Consider the following 20,791-nt stretch of genomic DNA (forward strand, 5'->3'; position numbering starts at 1 on the left):
AGATAGATAGTTAGAGATAGGTAGATAGATAGTTAGTTAGGGATAGAAAGGTAAGTAGTTTGGTAGGTATTAGATAGCCACTTGGGTGTTTAGATAGGTAGTTAGTTTAGTTCTTAGATAGATTAGGTAGATTAGTTTAAGTAGATTAGATAGTCAGATAGGTTAGCTAGATAGATTAGATAGGTCTTAGATAGGGTCATGTAGGTCTGTTCTCTGTCAGAATATGCCTCATTCATGCTGTCATTTCTATATTATGCCTCACCTGGCCAGCCTGTTTCTCCTAGCTCTCTCACCTGGCTCCTCATTATCACCTACAGCCCATTGGTTCTGCTCTCCTTAAATAGCCGGCTAATCCTCTGCAGGATTGCCGATAATACGTTTACCTTAGTGTTCTGCTCCTTTGTGTTTTCCCTGTTACCTGTTCCTGTTGTTTCCTGCCGGCTTGTTGTATCCCCGTGTACCTGACCGTTTCCGTTCCTGTCTACTCTTCATTGGATTTCCCTGTGTACCGACTTGACTCTGCTTTGACTCGTCTCCTGCGTGGATTTCCCGTGTACCAGACCTGATTCGGTTCCTGACTATTCTCTATTGGATTTCCCGTGTACGGACAATGCTTTTCCCTTGATTATTCTACTCACCAGTTCCAGTCAGCTATCTCCTGGACTCCGTTAAAGTCATGCTTCCCAGGCATGGCTCCTGCGTGATCTGCAGCTCCTCTGCTCATCCTAAACTTATACGGAAACGCAGCCCCTGCAGCATCTCTGCGCTCAGATTTCAACATTCTCCCTCTGGCTCCCGACTCAACCTTGCCACAAGTAACTTTTGACTGTTTACATATATCACTGTGTGCCTGTAATTGTAGTTACCCCAACTGCCTAGGAACTGTTTCCCTCCAATCTCCGGACTCTCACCAATACTGTGGGTTGCAGTTACCTCTGGCAACTGCCTAGGAACTGTTTCCCCTAAATCTCCGGACTCTCAACGGTACTGTGGGTTGCAGTTACCCCTGGCAACCGCCTAAGAAGTGTTTCCCTCAAATCTCCGGACTCTCACCAGTACTGTGGGTTGTAGTTACCCCTGGCAACTGCCTAAGAACTGTTTCCCTAAATTCTCCGGACTCTCACCGGTACTGTGGGTTGTAGTTAGCCCTGGCAACTGCCTACGTTCAGTTTCATCATCTTTACCTTTCTCTGCAAGTTCCGTTCCTTTCCGGACAAGCACCGGTACAGAAGTTGCTCTGCATCAGGGAACTTCTCCATCAGCTGTTCCTTTATTTATTCCAGTGGCCACGAGTGATACATCAGTCTTGACACCATCCGCTCAGTGTCTCTCCTGTCTCCCTCCTGCACTTTCTACTCTACGGCCTCGGTAACGCAATTCCTGGGTTCTCCCCAGCCAGTGCACATCTCACGACCCTCTGTTTGTCTGCAGCCAAGCCTGTCCCCACCACTAGGGGCAACAGTGAACACCAGACGTTCGGAGCAGACACCGGGTTTTGCTGTACTGGCTGAGGGGTTCCTAACAATAAGTATTGCAATAATACTTTCCTTTCATTTATTAAACACCGAATATATTCATAATTTTGAAAACTGTGCTTTTAAGGTGACTTTTTTTTATTTTGTTTCAATATCTGCAACACTGATTGGCAGCATGGCACAACGTGTGCTGTCCTTGTCAACATGCTCATGCTGACTTGCTGCCAAGGTTCATAAAAAAATTCCTTAACTAAAACAGGGGCTAGGCAACCATTTATATTACAATATACTGTACAGCAAGAATTGATGTATAACTACACCACCACTACAAGGAAATATAGCTCCAAAAATTGGGACTAAAATACAACATATTATTTTATATTAGTGTCACATATGATTGGTAATAATAGCATCTCATCCAATGCAGAAAGACCTATAGAAGCTTAGTGCTTAAAGTTGTACATCAATTATGCACAAAGGATAGCCCACACTCTAACTGCCACACCTGACCTGAATCGGCCTTCGGCTAACTATAAATTAATATACCTGTCCCTGACTCAGTCCCACTACTGATTATCACAATAAGTTCCTGTAATACCAGGTCCTCGAAAAATAAAGTCTCCCATCCAAGGCTTGAGGTGGGCCTAGTTTCCTGTCAAAAGTTACTTTGCTTACACAGGGAACAATAGCTTGGGAAATGACGGTGCTATGTTTGAGATTACGTTACGCCTGAGTTCCATTTTCTAGACTGTTTCTGTCTATTAGCAGTGCTGCCTTGTGACTGGCACCTGGCCTTAAACAGAAGATTAGTGAAGACAAGCATGTGTTTATCTTAGCATATTATGCTGCTTTAGGAAAGACACTGACACTCAGTGACAGTGAGATCTGCAAGTGGGACATTGAGAGCTGACTGCTGCTTTTATTCCAAGCAAAGAAATATGCTTATCAGGTCTTATTTGATGTGACCTATTTATCAAGAGTATACCATTCCTAGATGATGCTTGATAAATACAGCTGCAAAATGTAAGTATATAAGCAACATAGTAAAACAAAGGAAAGATGTACAGCAACACATCACTGATATACAGTAATCACTTATTTAACCATTTCTAGTCTTGCTGCCTCACAGAGCTGGGTTAATGGGTTCGATTCCAAGCAAGGGCCTATCTGTGTGAAGTTTGTATGCTCTCCCTGTGGTTGCTTATTTTTCTACCAGGTATTCTGTCTCCTCCCACAGTCCAAAAACATACCAGTTTGGCTTCAGGCAATATGGTCCATAGTGTGCATGTGTGTGTTAGGGAATTTAGAATGTAAGCTCCAATGGGGCAGGGACTGATGTAAATGAACACATATATTCTCTGTATTGGTGCTATATAAACAAACATCATTATATTAAAAAAAATGTTTGATATTTTTGTGCTGCTACAGGAAATTACAATAAAAACTGTGAAATTATTATTGTTCAAGTTCAGGCACTGTGCTAGTTCCTGGGGCAGTTGGTAATTGAAGGTAGAGCACTAGTTCCTGACTCTGGGCAATTGGTGATTACATGCATTGTGCTGATTCCTAGGTCCAGTCAGTCAATAGCCAAAGACACAGAACCAATTCCTGGCTCGGGGCAGTTGGTGACTACAGGCACTCTGCTGGTTTCTGGCTCTGGACAGTTGGTGACTACAGGCATTGTGCTGGTTTCTGGCTCTGGGCAGTGTGTGACTACAGGCACTGTGCTGGTTCCTGGCTCTGGACAGTTGGTGACTACAGGCATTGTGCTGGTTTCTGGCTCTGGACAGTTGGTGACTACAGGCACTGTGCTGGTTTCTGGCTCTGGACAGTTGGTGACTACAGGCACTCTGCTGGTTCCTGGCTCTGGGCAGTTGGTGACTACAGGCATTGTGCTGGTTCCTGGCTCTGGGAAGTTGGTGACTACAGGCATTGTGCTGGTTTCTGGCTCTGGACAGTTGGTGACTACAGGCACTGTGCTGGTTCCTGGCTCTGGACAGTTGGTGACTACAGGCATTGTGCTGGTTTCTGGCTCTGGACAGTTGGTGACTACAGGCACTGTGCTGGTTTCTGGCTCTGGACAGTTGGTGACTACAGGCACTGTGCTGGTTTCTGGCTCTGGACAGTTGGTGACTACAGGCACTCTGCTGGTTCCTGGCTCTGGGCAGTTGGTGACTACAGGCATTGTGCTGGTTCCTGGCTCTGGGCAGTTGGTGACTACAGGCATTGTGCTGGTTTCTGGCTCTGGGCAGTTGGTGACTACAGGCATTGTGCTGGTTCCTGGCTCTGGGCAGTTGGTGACTACAGGCACTGTGCTGGTTTCTGGCTCTGGGCAGTTGGTGACTACAGGCATTGTGCTGGTTCCTGGCTCTGGGCAGTTGGTGACTACAAGCACTGTGCTGGTTCCTGGCTCTGGACAGTTGGTGACTACAGGCATTGTGCTGGTTTCTGGCTCTTGGCAGTTGGTGACTACAGGCACTGTGCTGGTTTCTGGCTCTGGGCAGTTGATTATTACAGGCACTGCGCTGGTTACTGGCTCTGGGCAGTTGGTGAATACAGGCACTGTGCTGGTTTCTGGCTCTGGGCAGTTGATTATTACAGGCACTGTGCTGGTTTCTGGCTCTGGGCAGTTGGTGATTATATGCACTGTGCTGGTTACTGGCTCTGGGCAGTTGGTGACTACAGACACTGTGCTGGTTTCTGGCTCTGGGCAGTTGATTATTACAGGCACTGTGCTGGTTACTGGCTCTGGGCAGTTGGTGATTATATGCACTGTGCTGTTTCATGGCTCCAGTCAGCTGATAACCATAGGCACATAACTAATTCCTGGCTCTGGACAGTTGGTGACTACAGGCATTGTGCTGGTTCCTGACTCTGGGCAGTTGGTGAATACAGGCATTGTGCTGGTTCCTGGCTCTGGACAGTTGGTGAATACAGGCACTGTGCTGGTTTCTGGCTCTGGGCAGTGTGTGACTACAGGCACTGTGCTGGTTCCTGGCTCTGGACAGTTGGTGACTACAGGCATTGTGCTGGTTCCTGGCTCTGGGCAGTTGGTGAATACAAGCACTGTGTTGGTTTCTGGCTCTGGACAGTTGGTGACTACAGGCATTGTGCTGGTTTCTGGCTGTGTGCAGTTGGTGAATACAAGCACTGTGCTGGTTTCTGGCTCTGGGCAGTGTGTGACTACAGGCACTGTGCTGGTTCCTGGCTCTGGACAGTTGGTGACTACAAGCACTGTGCTGGTTCCTGGCTCTGGACAGTTGGTGACTACAGGCATTGTGCTGGTTCCTGACTCTGGGCAGTTGGTGAATACAGGCATTGTGCTGGTTTCTGGCTCTGGGCAGTGTGTGACTACAAGCACTGTGCTGGTTCCTGGCTCTGGACAGTTGGTGACTACAGGCATTGTGCTGGTTCATGGCTCTGGGCAGTTGGTGAATACAAGCACTGTGCTGGTTTCTGGCTCTGGGCAGTTGGTGACTACAGGCACTGTGCTGGTTCCTGGCTCTGGGCAGTTGGTGACTACAGGCACTGTGCTGGTTCCTGGCTCTGGACAGTTGGTGACTACAAGCACTGTGCTGGTTCCTGGCTCTGGACAGTTGGTGACTACAGGCATTGTGCTGGTTCCTGGCTCTGGGCAGTTGGTGACTACAGGCACTGTGCTGGTTTCTGGCTCTGTGCAGTTGATTATTACAGGCATTGTGCTGGTTCCTGGCTCTGGGCAGTTGGTGACTACAGGCACTGTGCTGGTTTCTGGCTCTGGGCAGTTGTTTATTACAGGCACTGTGCTGGTTACTGGCTCTGGGCAGTTGGTGAATACAGGCACTGTGCTGGTTTCTGGCTCTGGGCAGTTAATTATTACAGGCACTGTGCTGGTTTCTGGCTCTGTGCAGTTGTTTATTACAGGCACTGTGCTGGTTACTGGCTCTGGGCAGTTGGTGAATACAGGTACTGTGCTGGTTTCTGGCTCTGGGCAGTTGATTATTACAGGCACTGCGCTGGTTACTGGCTCTGGGCAGTTGGTGAATACAGGCACTGTGCTGGTTTCTGGCTCTGGGCAGTTGATTATTACAGGCACTGTGCTGGTTACTGGCTCTGGGCAGTTGGTGAATACAGGCACTGTGCTGGTTTCTGGCTCTGGGCAGTTGATTATTACAGGCACTGTGCTGGTTTCTGGCTCTGGGCAGTTGGTGATTATATGCACTGTGCTGGTTACTGGCTCTGGGCAGTTGGTGACTACAGACACTGTGCTGGTTTCTGGCTTTGGGCAGTTGGTGACTACAGGCACTGTGCTGGTTTCTGGCTCTGGGCAGTTGATTATTACAGGCACTGTGCTGGTTACTGGCTCTGGGCAGTTGGTGATTATATGCACTGTGCTGTTTCATGGCTCCAGTCAGCTGATAACCATAGGCACATAACTAATTCCTGGCTCTCGGCAGTTGGTGACTACAGGCACTCTGCTGGTTCCTGGCTCTGGACAGTTGGTGACTACAGGCATTGTGCTGGTTCCTGACTCTGGGCAGTTGGTGAATACAGGCATTGTGCTGGTTCCTGGCTCTGGACAGTTGGTGAATACAGGCACTGTGCTGGTTTCTGGCTCTGGGCAGTGTGTGACTACAGGCACTGTGCTGGTTCCTGGCTCTGGACAGTTGGTGACTACAGGCATTGTGCTGGTTCTTGGCTCTGGGCAGTTGGTGAATACAAGCACTGTGCTGGTTTCTGGCTCTGGGCAGTTGGTGATTATATGCACTGTGCTGGTTACTGGCTCTGGGCAGTTGGTGACTACAGACACTGTGCTGGTTTCTGGCTCTGGGCAGTTGATTATTACAGGCACTGTGCTGGTTACTGGCTCTGGGCAGTTGGTGATTATATGCACTGTGCTGTTTCATGGCTCCAGTCAGCTGATAACCATAGGCACATAACTAATTCCTGGCTCTGGACAGTTGGTGACTACAGGCATTGTGCTGGTTCCTGACTCTGGGCAGTTGGTGAATACAGGCATTGTGCTGGTTCCTGGCTCTGGACAGTTGGTGAATACAGGCACTGTGCTGGTTTCTGGCTCTGGGCAGTGTGTGACTACAGGCACTGTGCTGGTTCCTGGCTCTGGACAGTTGGTGACTACAGGCATTGTGCTGGTTCCTGGCTCTGGGCAGTTGGTGAATACAAGCACTGTGTTGGTTTCTGGCTCTGGACAGTTGGTGACTACAGGCATTGTGCTGGTTTCTGGCTGTGTGCAGTTGGTGAATACAAGCACTGTGCTGGTTTCTGGCTCTGGGCAGTGTGTGACTACAGGCACTGTGCTGGTTCCTGGCTCTGGACAGTTGGTGACTACAAGCACTGTGCTGGTTCCTGGCTCTGGACAGTTGGTGACTACAGGCATTGTGCTGGTTCCTGACTCTGGGCAGTTGGTGAATACAGGCATTGTGCTGGTTTCTGGCTCTGGGCAGTGTGTGACTACAAGCACTGTGCTGGTTCCTGGCTCTGGACAGTTGGTGACTACAGGCATTGTGCTGGTTCATGGCTCTGGGCAGTTGGTGAATACAAGCACTGTGCTGGTTTCTGGCTCTGGGCAGTTGGTGACTACAGGCACTGTGCTGGTTCCTGGCTCTGGGCAGTTGGTGACTACAGGCACTGTGCTGGTTCCTGGCTCTGGACAGTTGGTGACTACAAGCACTGTGCTGGTTCCTGGCTCTGGACAGTTGGTGACTACAGGCATTGTGCTGGTTCCTGGCTCTGGGCAGTTGGTGACTACAGGCACTGTGCTGGTTTCTGGCTCTGTGCAGTTGATTATTACAGGCATTGTGCTGGTTCCTGGCTCTGGGCAGTTGGTGACTACAGGCACTGTGCTGGTTTCTGGCTCTGGGCAGTTGTTTATTACAGGCACTGTGCTGGTTACTGGCTCTGGGCAGTTGGTGAATACAGGCACTGTGCTGGTTTCTGGCTCTGGGCAGTTAATTATTACAGGCACTGTGCTGGTTTCTGGCTCTGTGCAGTTGTTTATTACAGGCACTGTGCTGGTTACTGGCTCTGGGCAGTTGGTGAATACAGGTACTGTGCTGGTTTCTGGCTCTGGGCAGTTGATTATTACAGGCACTGCGCTGGTTACTGGCTCTGGGCAGTTGGTGAATACAGGCACTGTGCTGGTTTCTGGCTCTGGGCAGTTGATTATTACAGGCACTGTGCTGGTTACTGGCTCTGGGCAGTTGGTGAATACAGGCACTGTGCTGGTTTCTGGCTCTGGGCAGTTGATTATTACAGGCACTGTGCTGGTTTCTGGCTCTGGGCAGTTGGTGATTATATGCACTGTGCTGGTTACTGGCTCTGGGCAGTTGGTGACTACAGACACTGTGCTGGTTTCTGGCTCTGGGCAGTTGGTGACTACAGGCACTGTGCTGGTTTCTGGCTCTGGGCAGTTGATTATTACAGGCACTCTGCTGGTTCCTGGCTCTGGACAGTTGGTGACTACAGGCATTGTGCTGGTTCCTGACTCTGGGCAGTTGGTGAATACAGGCATTGTGCTGGTTCCTGGCTCTGGACAGTTGGTGAATACAGGCACTGTGCTGGTTTCTGGCTCTGGGCAGTGTGTGACTACAGGCACTGTGCTGGTTCCTGGCTCTGGACAGTTGGTGACTACAGGCATTGTGCTGGTTCCTGGCTCTGGGCAGTTGGTGAATACAAGCACTGTGCTGGTTTCTGGCTCTGGACAGTTGGTGACTACAGGCATTGTGCTGGTTTCTGGCTGTGTGCAGTTGGTGAATACAAGCACTGTGCTGGTTTCTGGCTCTGGGCAGTGTGTGACTACAGGCATTGTGCTGGTTCCTGGCTCTGGACAGTTGGTGACTACAGGCATTGTGCTGGTTCCTGGCTCTGGACAGTTGGTGACTACAAGCACTGTGCTGGTTCCTGGCTCTGGACAGTTGGTGACTACAGGCATTGTGCTGGTTCCTGGCTCTGGGCAGTTGGTGACTACAGGCACTGTGCTGGTTTCTGGCTCTGTGCAGTTGATTATTACAGGCATTGTGCTGGTTCCTGGCTCTGGGCAGTTGGTGACTACAGGCACTGTGCTGGTTTCTGGCTCTGGGCAGTTGTTTATTACAGGCACTGTGCTGGTTTCTGGCTCTGGGCAGTTAATTATTACAGGCACTGTGCTGGTTTCTGGCTCTGTGCAGTTGTTTATTACAGGCACTGTGCTGGTTACTGGCTCTGGGCAGTTGGTGAATACAGGCACTGTGCTGGTTTCTGGCTCTGGGCAGTTGATTATTACAGGCACTGTGCTGGTTCCTGGCTCTGGGCAGTTGGTGATTATATGCACTGTGCTGGTTACTGGCTCTGGGCAGTTGGTGATTATATGCACTGTGCTGTTTCATGGCTCCAGTCAGCTGATAACCATCGGCACATAACTAATTCCTGGCTCTCGGCAGTTGGTGATTACATGCACTTTGCTGGTTCATGGCTCCAGTCAGTTAATAGCAAAAGACACAGAACTAATTACTGGCTCTGGGCAGTTAGTTGGTGACTGCAGGCACTGTGTTAGTTCCTGGCTTTGGCCAGTTGGTGACTGCAGATACTGTGCTAGTTCCTGGCTACAGGCAGCTGATAACCATAGGCAGGGCCTGATTAAGGGTTCTGGCCGCCGTATGCAAATACGGCCGCAGCGCCCCTGTGCCCCTCCCCCGAGTATATAGGTGTATAAGAATACTTCTGAATATGAATGTTCAGGAGTATTCTCCAGCATTCAAATTTAGACAGATTGTGCCATTGTCTCTTACCTGCTCTTGCTCTTCTCTCTTGCAGCTTTGTTATCCTCTCACTGGCTTCTGGAAAGTTGGCGTCCTGTTTTGAAAATGAAAAAATGTACTATAATTCAAAATGTTAACAAACCCTGAATGATTAGGCCCTTTAGTTAAAACAAAACACTCCATTATGGCCAGCTAAAAGTACCCCATTGTACAGGCATATATAAGCAATATCTGAATATTTGTGGTTAATCAAATACAAACCTCTACCATCTCACTAATATTTAGTATTCTAGTGATTGCTGAGAACACAGAGAGCATTCCTTGTAACCGCCACACAATCATGAGATTATTCCCCCCAAAGCTGCTCTATTTTTTTAAATACCCCCTGCAGCAATTTTCACTACCCCACATGCAGCCATTGCTCCCCCTGCAGCCAATTTTCTTACCCCCTCTTACAGCCATTGCTCCCCCTGCAGCCATTTTCCTTACCTCCTCCTACAGCCATTGCCCCCTGCAGTCATTTTCATTACCTCCCACCTCTGCAACCATTTTCCTTACCTCCACCCTGCAGCTACCCCCCCCAGTCACATCAAACCCCCCCAGCCACATATATCAGCCCCCCTCCTCTACCCTCCTTCACACATATCAACCTCTCTCCCTCCCTATACATTTGTATGTCAGTCCCCCCCTCTCCCACCCTATAGATTTGTTTGACAGCCCCCCCTCTCCCATCCTATAGATTTGTATGGCAGATTTCCCCCCCCCCCCTCCCTCCCTCTAGATTTGCATGGCAGTCCCCCCCTCTCCCTCCCTATAGAGTTGCATGGCAGCTCCCTCACTTACCTGTAGTTGTGCTGACCAGCGTCGCTCCTCGCTCCCTCAGATCAGCAGACAGGAAGTGAAGACTCCCTGCTTCCTGTCTGCTGCACAGTATTGTGGGTGCCCATACAGCAACGGGCAGCCTAGTGATTTGCTGCCTGTTGCTGACCACTGATCACCAATGCCTTTGATCGCTGTCCATTTCTTTCATTGCTCCCCTGGTGACCAATGACAAATTAAATATATACATAAAATCAGTCTAAATAACACCCTAAATCTTTCTGGGTCCTTAAGCATCTTTTCATGTCCCAACGTTCAAATAACTTGTGTTTATTCTTCTTTAAAGATGCATCTCTAGCAAGCGCTGCTAAACTAAGAAATATGCAAAGTAAGTTACAAAAGTCCTGTTTTAAGTTGTCAACGGAAAGAACTCAATTACTCGGTTGTAAACTGATTAATATTTCAAAACACACAATGTAAACAGACTTGCAATTTCTAGTTTTAGATGTTTGCTTATTAAAATATATCTTCAGTTTGGTTTTTAGCTTGTAATTCAGGTCTGTCCATTTTCACTGCTTATCTCTTGATATACCCATGGACTTTCCTTTTTCATCCCTAATTGTTGTCAAGACAATGACCTCAACAAGCCAGCCATATTTAATTAACTTCCGCACCTGAAATATGCTTCACGAAAAGAAAATTGCCGAGCAAGACGATCAGTCACGATTCTGTCTTAGCACTCCTCCTTTGTGCTTCATTACCATATTTCAGGTCCCTGTTAAATGGTAAATGAGGTGGTTCATAGTGCATTCCTCCTTTGTTCCATGCACTGCTTGTTTCACTCTCATTCAGCCTGCTCACTGCAGTATTCACAGCAGATCATGCATGGCGTATCCCCCTGCATCATTGTGACTATACCGAGCTTGCATGGGCATCAGACCTGCAAGGAAATAGATAAAATAAGGAAATTAGCATATCTTGATTATAATATATTAGAATCCAGACAACCACATTGAAAATAATCTGTTAGAGTCTTCAGTCCAGTTGAATGTATAAGAATTGTATCATACATATTCCCATAGTAATTGCGATGTACTCCTAACAACTAACAATCAAAAGATCCCCACAAGATTCTTGGAACATTTGCCTCTGGCTTTTAGCGTGATGTATCGTTGTCCTCTATAGCAGAGCTTTCATCTCACCGTGTTTGTTTCAAAGTGATGCTGTCATTTGCTGACCTTGATAGCTCCTGGTCAAGAACACAGTGATGTTCTTTTTTTTCTCACCCTAATTATAACATAGAGTTTATCAGTGTGGTGAGATATAAATTATAAGGTGCAGGGTTATATCGGTCACATTATTCTACTGATGAAAATCCCCTATGATATCACCTAAATAATCCAATTAAATGTCTGTAGGCTACAATCAACACCTCCATGGATCACTCTGCCGTTTCAGTTAGTCTACTTCTCTCCTTTGGTTCAATGCATTTTTTGTATACTATTACATAGATCTATAACCAGATACACATCCCTAGACAATGTGAATTGTTATTATCACCACGAATCGTAGAAATAGCAGACATTCATTTAAACTGTATAATGCAAGCAGATTAACCCCCTTGATTATCATTTAGCACGTGCACGTTTGTGAACATAATGTCATGCTGCAAAAGGGAAGGGAGACCACAGATGAGATAGATGATTGGTTAGCTTAGCTCCTAGACGAAACCGCTACACCTGGGACACCATGATCTGCCCCCATTTTTCCACTTACTCATTTCTCAAATAAGTTGACATGAGCAAAGTTTAACACACCTTTACCCCATTTTCATTTACCATTTGTACCATCATTCGTATGTCTTTAATAAAAATTTTATAGATGAATATCAAATGTTTATTATGGGACTTTACTTATTCTGTGAGAAAATTAGGTACCTGGGCCGCGTTAATATATGTCAAGCCCGCCTGGCACTCCCTATCTCACAGAGGTAATACAGTATATCTTCTTCTCTTTCATTGTCTTACTGCAATGGACTCCAAAGATTTCCTGCCCTGAATATTCCCCAGCACATCATGTAGCGATGAGAGCAATTTGTGGCCTGATTGAACACATGAAATGAGTGCCATAAAAATTGCACTCTTGCTATTTTTTTTACAGTTTTGCGTATTTTAAGTTATACCCAACTCAACATAATGTGTTAGAATCAAGCCTGCAGCCAGTCCTTTGCATAATCTATGAAGGTTTTTTTTTACCTTTTTAACCATTCATTTCTACCAGAGGAGAAAGAAGAAGGAAGAAGATCCCTAAAGATTTAGGAGTACAATAAAGTGGAAAACAAGGGAGTTAGTGTTTATTTAAAATAAACAACTTTTAATACAGTGTGTATGTTTGTCTTTAGCATTTTGCAATGTGCCACTACAGATCCCAGTATGCCAGTACATGCTGGCGGGGCCCACATGTTTTTGTTAACTTGATTCCCCTAGGGAATTCATTCCCATGCTGAACAGGCTGGGGGAGACCCACTATGACAGGGGAACGCTATGCTGTAGGTTTCCCTGTTATAGTGAGCAGTCCATCCTGTCCTAGCCTGGTGCTGGTTGCAGCTTATGCATGGAAGCCCCATACTGTTTGTCCCGATGCATTAGCTGTAACCAGTCTGGGCTATGAGTGCTGATGATCAGATTACTTTTGGGGGAAACACTGATTTTTACGGGGTTTTGTTTTTACTCTGCAATGATCTGCCAGACATTTTCAGGCAGCCAGGAGGCCTGGTCATTTTCATATGTATTTTGGGAAGATAGTATGGTATAAGTATGACAGATTTACCACCATCATATTTAAAATATACTACTTCAGTATAAGCTATATTATCACCTAGTGAATAGTCCTTCGCTTTTTAATAAGTCACAATTAATGTTCAATCATTGTACACAATTATTCCTTATGAAATTGGATTAAAGGTTGTATCTTATTATTTATACACCAGTGCACATTCTAAATTGCACCAAAAATGCTTTATAGGCTCTATTAACTTTATTTTAACCCACATTTTCTTTTTGAAGAGACTTATTACCTTCAAACAGACAGGACAGCCATGGGGACTTTCTGCGCCCTTATTCACTAACTTATATATGGGTTGGCGGGGAGCCCACACCATTTTGGATAATGTTTCTCCTCCACAGCTTAATCTAAGAAAGATTATTTAATAATATTCTTGTTATATAGGATGGTAGTCAATATTTATCCTGGCCCTACCTAAACAATTTGCATTTGAAATTCACTAATTATTTTTTGAATAATAATATTATTTATCTTGCTTTTAATACTCAAATTATTAATAATAATGCAATCACTGCTAGTACACTTTATAAAAATACACATGTTAATTCTCACCACTGTCTTCAGACACATAATATAATGAACATACCCTACATTAAATTTCTATGGTAACTCTGAAAGCAATTGAAAATGATAAGTTGGTAAATAAGGTACAACTTTTGAATGGGGAATCTAATAAAACCAAAAATAAAAAAATAATTATTTACGCAATCAAAACCCTCTTTTTATTACACAACATGTCTCAGCATCTCAAAAAATATTGTGACATTCTCTCTCAGTTTTACAAGCTATTTTGTCACCACAGCCCAGGATTACCTATAAAAGACATTCTAATTTCAAATAAATTTCATGGCCAAATATGTTGCCACAAATAAAAAACACTTTTAATTGTTTTTTGGGACACAGCTGTTGTTCACATTGTAAAACATGTACTTTTATTGATAACAAAATTATTTTCATATCATGTAACAAAATGTAAATATAAGATTTATTTAATTTCTTGGCAGAGTTACTATGTAATCTTTTTTACATGTAAGTGTGGCATGTAATAGCTTGGGAAAACCTTTTGCAAATAAAGAGTCACTTATTAGAACACATAAACAACATTAAAAACATCCTCAAAACCAAATTGGCTATCAAATATCTAACATATTTATTATTTCATTTTGAAATTATCCACAATTGTGATCCATCTCAATTAAAATATATTGGCTTAGAACAAATTATGCCTGGTAATTGTAGTGGAGACCACAAATCAAATCTTCTCAAGAGGGAAGAATTTTGGATTCAACCTTATTCTCTTTTTTGTAGCAAAAGTACTTTTATACTCTAGAATTGTGCTATTTGATATTGAAGAAAGTAGGGGTTTCCCAGTTTGATTTCTATTTTTATTTGTAATTGTACATATAATATAATATGAAATGTATAATAATAACCAGCACTAGCATTCTCCATTTAAAGTTCAAATACAGGGTGTTTATTCCAATACAGACACCTTTATGAAAACAATACAAACCAAACGGAGATCATTGTATACCTATAACTTTGCATAAAGCATCAGTGAGAGCAACCAATGTTAATTGATAGAGAAACAAGGAGAACAAGAAAAAACTAAAAGAATACTAAAATACTCATTTCACCGCAGTAACACAAGCTGTTACTATTAAAAGAATGAATTGTTAGCATTTCACTAACAGCTGATTATTAGTGGCACGAATGAACACTCTGATATCTCTCCGCTAAAACAAACACATTTATCCACTCAGATCTTATTCCATAACTTTGAGGGCAGTTTGAAGGCTTTTAATGCAAATATAGCAATGGTAACCTAAATAACAATACAATAAAGAAATAAGTCATTAGAGCACCATGGCTAACAATGTGAATAAAAACACAATACAATATACATTGATGTATTCGGCTAATGTTGTAGTAGAACAGTCAGGCATCATGCATGACAAACGTTTCAACCTAAGTCAACCAATATCTTTATAAATGACAGTAGGATCGTCTCATCATGTATCTAACTCTTTGTCCTTTACATTATTGAAATCCCCCCATGCATATAATAAAGCACTCAAGGAATAATACTATAAATAAGCTGCAGTTGTGAGAATTTCACTGTTGTATGTAAAATGTAGTAATTAAAATGTGTGTTTTTAAAAAGTGTACTAGCAGTGATTGTATTATTATTAATCATTTGAATGTTAAAATCAAGATAATTCATATTATTTTTCAAAAAATGATTAGTGAATTTCAAATGCAAATTGTCTAGGGCCAGGATAAATCTAGCTAAAGTATCTTGACTACCATCCTATATAACAAGAATATCATTAAATAATCTTTTCATAGAATAAGCTGTGGAGGAGAAACATCACCCAAAATGGTGTAGGCTACCTGCCAACCCATATATAAGGGCACAGAAAGTCCCTATGTACCTACTGGATGTAGACGTCAAAGATAAGGTGTGAAAATTCAGATAACGACCAAACACCCCCTGAGCTTGATGAATGCACAATATGGCAAGCCGGCCCACCCCAGGTTTTTTTTAAGGAAGAATTTTGCTACCCACCAAATGCGTCTCGAATATGCATTCAACATCGGAATTGTATTTTAAAGCTGCTCCAGGACAAGGGTTCTGTTAATTTTATCATTCAGCCCCCTGACTTTCCATGTGAGTCTTCCTACTTCAGACCTATCCATAGCCATCAAACACTGTTAATTATGCGCCCTGCCTCCACCATGCCTATGTGCTCCCTTCATTGTATAGTTCAATGAGATATAGAAACAGATATAAAGTTTTAGACCCAAAACACCTCGATAATATTGTACCTTTTAAACAAGGAAAATATAAAAACATCATGTTCAAGCCAGCCCATGGCTTCACGAGGGTAGTAAAAAAGTGTGGAATCCCATCAACCACGACCTACAGCCCAGCGGATACAGCAGTGAGTTTCAGTGAGGTCTCAGAATTTTAGCTTAACCTTTTTTTTAACCTCTATTGAGAGATCTGGAAATATTGCTACACATTGATTTTCATATTGCAGCAGGCCCTGCTGCCTGGCAAGTGTAAAGATTGCATCCCTGTATTTGTAGTCAAGAAATCTGGCAATGAGTGTGCTCAGCTGGAGGAACTGTGCCGGCTCTTTCCACAGCATATCTGAGACGGTAACATATATTAGGAGCATTAGTTGGAGATGGGATAAGTAAAGTCAAGTAGAAAGTAGTATAACAATTGTTTAAATGTGGATCTACTAAGAGGAAAGAGTGTCTTATGTTAAAGTACTGCAAAATCTTACTAGGCATGGAATTCCAAATGCCCATCCTTACCTGAGCATCAGCAGAAATGTGACAGGTGATATGTTGGAGGGCATTGGGACATACAACTCAGTCTAGCAGCAGAATTGGACAAGCAGCCTCATAACTGGTAGTATACAGGATTCCAATATTTGCAGGTAGAAATTGAAGTGCCAGAGAACTTAGTGCCTGTATGTCTCTGACACCAAAGTTCCGATGAGTTGCGCTGCTGCCACCACTGTCCGTGTTCCCTTGAAAAGTGGAAATTTATCTGCCGGGTTTTCTGCTGTAATGTGTCACGTTTATTGAATTTTTTTAATTTATTTGAGTGCTATATATTTTTTACCATTACGTGAATAGTGGATTCTGGGTGTATAACAACAAAGGTCCTTCCATTCTTTTTATAGATGAGTGTACTTCCACAGCTCATCTTTATATTTATTCATATACAGAATACACTATATACTTTTTTTTCCTTTATTATTTCAATGTCATACTTCCACTTGTAGATTGCTCACAGAGGTGGGAATTTCCCACTTCTTAATAAATTTCCCTGGTGGGTGGTCCCTCAAAAAGGCGCTGCGGTGATGTCCAGTTTGAAATCTGCGTTTGTATTTGTTCACACCTCATAGATATTCCTCTACAATAGTAACCAGTAGTGTGCGCAGCTGAACAGCATGGTGAGGTCAGCAGACACTTCGCTAAAATTGAATTCCCCCCAAAAGGTTGTTTGAGAGCCTTTATTACACCATCTATAGGTAGAGTAGAGAGTAGAGATACACATTCAAGTGCGTTTCCATTCTCTATACAGATAGCACTAATGCTTTCCCATTCTTATTTTGGTTTCATCTGCAGTTTTTTTGCACATTTATCACAAGGTTCTAATGAGCAAACCACGAACCTATATAGATGAGTGCGGGAAGGCTTCAATTAAATAGATGAGCCGTCACTCCTGCGTCAATTGCAGCTTAGTGGGAGCTGCCCAGAGAGACTGGTAGTCTGAGCTGGCTATTGGTTGTAGAGGGGCAGATAGTATTATTCACTGCAATGTGGACAAAACCGAGCAGAGGACTCCAAAGTCCACTCCCAGCCCAATGCATTCAAATAGAGGGATGATCAGAATTTATGAGAGATGTAGTGAAACCTAAATAAATATTGTCTAGTAAAGAAATCAGTTTATGAACTACCATTACAATAGTTGATTTTCATATCAAATGTGTTCACAGTTTTATTAACATCAAATAATGTAATCATAATATAATAGATGGTGCTCAGACCAAGATTTGAAACAGGCATCAATATCTTAGGTTTCAGAATAAGCCAATGAATCTGTATGAGGGACTAAATAGCCCTATGTGACGAAATGAGTGGGATAACTCTGTGAGCATTTAGTTTCTCATTTCTCACATAATGTGGATTATAGTACTTTTTATAGCCCAAGTGCATTGTCCAATGACATGTGGCTAAGGGGACATTGTAGTTCAGTGTACATATGTATATTGTGTATTGTATATTGATGACTTGCAGTAAGGTTGCTATTCATTGTCTTTAAAGTGAAGCCAGGGGGATTGTGGGTAGGGATCAGGTTGCCATGTGCTGGAGTAGGAAAACTAATTATACCCCATTCATACTGCACCAAAAACCCGGGTTTTTGCAGAGACACGCTGAAAAACCCGGGTCTTGGTGCAGTATGAATAGTCCAACCACAAAATCCCGGGGCTTAAACCCGGGATTTTGCGAGGGGTAATTCCCGTGTTGGACCCCGCTCGCCTGCAGTATGAATGGTGCAACCCGTGTAATTCCCGGGTCTCACCATTCATACTGTAAAAAAAAAAATTGTGAAGTAAAAAAAAAGTAAAAAAAAAGGATTTTAATTAATAAAAAATACATAAGAAATGTTTACTTAACTTATTTTCAGCCAGCGGTGTCTCCGGTGCGTTGCCGGCTGTCAGGGGGACCTCTGGGTACTAAAATGACGTCCTTTCTAATGGACTAGAAATTACGTCATTTTAGTACCCAGAGGTCCCCTTGACAGCCGGCAACGCACCGGAGACACCGCTGGCTGAAAATAAGTTAAGTACACATTTGTTTTGTATTTTTTAGTAATTAATCTTTTTTTTCACTTTTTTTTTTCTAAAACCCGGGTCGGGCAGGTGCAGTATGAAACCGCCCGACCCGGGGTTCTTCTTTTCTTTACTGCCCTGTGCCCCGGCAATATCCCGGGTTAACAACCCGGGATATTGCCGGGGCAGCAGTATGAAAGTGGTATTAGTGTCCATTGTTCTCACCAGGATAGTCCAGACAGGCCATCTAACAGGGGAGGTTCTCTGGAAGGATAGCTCATCTTCACTCCCCTGTCCAACCCCTCTAGTCCAGCACTGACCAATGGTTAAGTAGAATAGACCCAGGGATTTGCCCAGGGAAGGGAAAGACTGTGGAAATTAGACCTGTGATATAAGGAACAACTCCAAGGGGGAGGGGTGTTCATTCTGGGATTTCATTCATGAAGACTGCAAGATTTAGTTTTGAATTGTCGTTTTCTAACGAGAATCTATATATGCAGCTGAGAGGGATCCATGGGTCGTGAAGTCTGGACAGCCGGTGACTATATCTCCTTAAGTTATTGGGGTAAGGGACAGATAATGTGGTAAACCTGCCTGGCATTTATTTACTGTGTGTACATAAGATTCTAGTGTTGTTTGTATGACAATAAATATACTGTTGTATGTTTATAACTGCATTTTGACTGAGTGACCATACAAATCCTAGAAGGTGCTGGGTAGACTTCCCTGGCATAGGAAGGCACCCGTGGGTGGCCAGCCAGCGTGAAGTGGGTAGCATTGGGCCAGATACACCCGGTATCTTCACACCCTATTAGATTGTCTCTAACCAATACAAAATAAATATTCTAAAAATTTAAATACATTAAAACCTATCAACAACTGTATATGCATATATTAAAAAAAAGGACGTGTTTGTGCTGTGCTGTCATCTTTCCTGATGAGCAAACCAGAAACCAGAGGGAGAGAGAAACACATCAGGTTGAAGAGAGATATCCCCACAGTTGCTGAAGATCTTGAAACTCTTCAATGAGAGATCTGTTGACTTGTCAACCTCCTCAACTAGCGGGGCACCATTGCCACTGGGGCCACGTGAAAAGATTTACAAACTTAATTTCACTTAGAGTTTGGCTGGACACCACACTCTTCCTGCATCAGATTTGCATTTCTCCACTAATATTATGACACTGTCCTGTCACATCCAACCCTGTCATCATCAACATAATCTAAAGCATGGACAGGTCAGTGTCTACCACATTATTATGTCACCCAGCTTCTGAAAAAAAATCTGTAGGGATGGGCTTTTATGATATACTGAGTGGTTAGATGTTGATCACTTCCTTCCCACTTTAAAATTGGGGACATCCTGATGATCTAAAGACAACAAAAAGGTACTCCTACCTTAGTGAAATGCTCTTTCAAAAGTGTTAGTGTCAATTCAAATGTGATTTACCTCTATTCAGTGCAGCCAAGGTGAGGTGTAAAAGCTATGACCTTGCTGATCATGTGACCGACCTCATAAACACCTTCTGTGATGTCACTCAGCTTGGGTATAAATGACAGTGCTGGGCACAGATCAGTCACTTATCAGCTACTTGTGAGCGGGTGTGTAATATATAGCGAGAGCATTCACTGCATATTTCTGGGACTATCTGTATCTACTAGATTTGATATCACTGAGGTAAGCTTATCTTATTCATAAAAAAGTATTTATGACCAAGTAACGTAACCATTTCAACACTTCACACCTTTGTGAACAGACAAATGTTGGCACCTCTGCCTATTTCAGACTTTTTAGTCTACAGGTTAATTTGACATTTTTTTAAAAAAAAAAAAACATAGGGCCTTATAGCACTAATATGTGGGAATTATATTATTGTGATTTTTTTTAGAGACATCATAGTATAAAACAACAGGCCCGGCTCTACCATTACATAGCTAGGACACCAGTAAGAACACCCCACCTCACACCCAGTAGAGCATGTGCACAGCACAGTATCAACAGTCAGCAGTGAACGCTAACACAGAATTGGAACCTGCTCAGAGGGGACGGGAACTCTGATGCTCCCTTCTGCTATGAGCCAGAAGTGCAGAGAGCGCAAAATGTAGGGATTTACAAAAAGTGGCAGATGGTGAGAATGGAAGATAGATGAGTGAGGGGAATGCCAAGTTGGATGAGATGCAGTAGTCAAGGCGAGAGATGATGAGAGATGAGTATTGGTGTAATGTATGGGAGAGGGATGTGGATGGTATTGGTGTAATGTATGGGAGAGGGCTGGGGGTGGTATTGGTGTAATGTGTGGGAGAGGGCTGGGGGTGGTATTGGTGTAATGTGTGGGAGAGGGCTGGGGGTGGTATTGGTGTAATGTGTGGGAGAGGGCTGGGGGTGGTATTGGTGTAATGTATGGGAGAGGGATGTGGATGGTATTGGTGTAATGTATGGGAGAGGGCTGGGGTGGTATTGGTGTAATGTGTGGGAGAGGGCTGGGGGTGGTATTGGTGTAATGTGTGGGAGAGGGCTGGGGGTGGTATTGGTGTAATGTGTGGGAGAGGGCTGGGGGTG

At 43.9% G+C, this 20,791-nt stretch overlaps 1 long non-coding RNA gene across 1 annotated transcript in view; it reads right to left on the reverse strand.

The window, feature by feature from the left end:
* Nucleotides 1-20,791, reverse strand: part of LOC142149914 (uncharacterized) — a 75,377-nt gene that overhangs the window by 323 nt on the left and 54,263 nt on the right. Inside the window, exon 2 of the long non-coding RNA XR_012690922.1 lies at nucleotides 10,705-10,970. This is a non-coding gene — a long non-coding RNA (uncharacterized LOC142149914). The remainder of the gene's footprint in view (nucleotides 1-10,704; nucleotides 10,971-20,791) is intronic.

Source organism: Mixophyes fleayi, chromosome 4 (assembly GCF_038048845.1).
Source record: "Mixophyes fleayi isolate aMixFle1 chromosome 4, aMixFle1.hap1, whole genome shotgun sequence".
NCBI classification, from domain to species: Eukaryota; Metazoa; Chordata; class Amphibia; order Anura; family Limnodynastidae; genus Mixophyes; species Mixophyes fleayi.